The sequence below is a fragment of the Microtus oregoni genome, unplaced genomic scaffold (assembly GCF_018167655.1).
Source record: "Microtus oregoni isolate MIOR12 unplaced genomic scaffold, Mior012 000016F_ref0000370, whole genome shotgun sequence".
Classification (NCBI taxonomy): Eukaryota; Metazoa; Chordata; class Mammalia; order Rodentia; family Cricetidae; genus Microtus; species Microtus oregoni.
In genome coordinates, this window is record NW_024543075.1 from 2,443,840 (window position 1) to 2,445,958 (window position 2,119).

Genomic DNA, 2,119 nt, shown 5'->3' on the forward strand with positions numbered 1-2,119 from the left:
AGAGAAGGATTCTGATGTCAGTGAGGACATGGAAGTACTCACACCACAGTAGGAACCTGCAGAAAGTTTGAGAGTACAATGAGAACATGGGGAAAGCTGAAGCCCCACTGAACTTCTGAGAAATTCCTTAAGCTCTATTGAGAACCATTAGAAGGTTTTAAGCCACGGTGAGCATCTCAGATAGGCCAAAGAGATGATGGGCCTGACTAAGGCCTTAGATCCAAGTGAAAACACAGAGAAGGCCTTTAGACACATACAGTACCTATCAGGGGTTAAGTCCTAGTGAGAACCTGAGCAAGGCCTTAGGCACCAATGAGAATCTGGAAGGTCGTAGGCTCCAGTAACAACCAGGGAAGGCCTTAGGCCCAATTGATTACATGAGAAGCCATTAGGCCTGAGCGACTAGCTGGGGGAAATACTAGGCTTCACTTAAGGAGATGTCCTTAAGCTGCATGAGTCTAGAAAAAAAGCTTAGAATCTAGTGAGAATCTGTTGAAAGTTTTAGACTCCTTTAAGAACCTGCTTGTTGGGGTTTTCTGTCCTGCCCGGTACCCCACAGCTGGCAAGCCCCAAAGAAAATCACACAGAGGTCTCTATAAGTTACAAAGCTGATTGGCCCATTAGCTCAGGCTACATATTAGCTCTTGTAGCTTATATTAACCCATTATTCTTATCTATTTTAGCCATATGGCTCAGTACCTTTTTCAGCTGGCAGATCACATCCTGCTTCCTTTGTGGTCTGCACAGGACTGGGAGGAATCGACTTCCTCCTTCCCAGAATTCTCCTGTTCTCATTGCATCATTTCTACTTCCTGTCTGGTTTTCCTGCCTATACTTCCTGCCAGGCCAATCAGCGTTTATTTAAAACATGATTGACAGAATACAGACAATTCTGCTGCACCAAGAGGCCTTCTGAAAGTTCTCCCAGGACAGAAAGGCCTTCCCAGGTAGTCACTAGTGTCTCTGGCCTTCTCTGTATTCTGAGTCTTCGCTTCTTACTGGCACCTAAAGCATCACCTAGGGTCTCAGTGGAACCTGAAAATGTACCCCAGTTCCCAAAAGTTCTGTAAGATCTTCCATTGGATTTTAGGGGGTCTAAAGGCCATCCACACATTCTCATTAAGACCTCAAACTAGGAGCAGCTCTCAGAGATCCCATGTATCTGTGTCTTGTTTCAATAGTGTTTGGACAGAACAGACCCAGGGCCTCCCTTTGTTAGCTTACACCACTCCCTATCCTCTCTGGTCACAGCCTATGGGACTATCTTCTCACCACCTTTAGCTCCTAGGATCAGCCAGCACCATCTCTTGGCAGGTAGCTCCAGACTGCATCTCAGCCATGACCTCCCAGGTTTGTCAGAATTATTCCACCCAAGTGGAGGCTGCCGTGAACTGCCTGGTCAACCTGCACCTGTGGGCCTCCTACACCTACCTCTCTCTGAGCTACCATTTTGATCAGGATGATGTGGCTCTGGAGAGTGTAGGGCACTTCTTCTGCGAATGGTCAAGGAGAAGCGCGAGGGTGCCGAGCGTCTCAAGTATCAGAACAATTGTGGAGGGCATGCACTCTTTCAGGATGTGCAGAAGCCATCTCAAGATGAGTGGGGTAAAACCCAGGAGGCCATGGAAGCTGCCTGGGCCTTGGAGAAGAACTTGAACCAGGCCCTTTTGGATCCTCATTCCCTGGGTTCTGCTCACATAGATACTCTTCTCTGTGACTTCCTCGAAAACCACTTCCTGGATGAGAAGGCGAAGGTCATCAAGAAGATGGACAACCACCTGACAAATCTCTGCAGGTTGGCTGGGCCCTGGGCATCTCTGGATGAGTAACTCTTTGAACAGCTCACTCTCAAGCATGACTAGGAGGCCTCTCCTTTCGAGGGGCTCCCACCTCTGCTCTGCACCAACCTGCCTCAGGACCTTCACCTGAACCTCTCAAGAAGCCACTAAGCAGCTTTGTAACGCCTTGGAGCCCCTCTCAAGTCTTGGACAAAGTAAAAATAAATCCTTCTAAAATAGAAAAAAAAAAGCTGACTTCAGGGTCCTCTGGCACATAAGACTGTCTCCAGGTTCTCATTGTGATCAAAGGCCTTCTCCAATGCCTCATTGAGACCTGGGGC

At 48.0% G+C, this 2,119-nt stretch overlaps 1 pseudogene; it reads left to right on the forward strand.

The window, feature by feature from the left end:
* The first annotated feature begins 1,338 nt into the window (after window positions 1-1,338).
* On the forward strand, window positions 1,339-1,862 carry LOC121457484 (annotated as a pseudogene).
* Window positions 1,863-2,119: the final 257 nt, after the last annotated feature.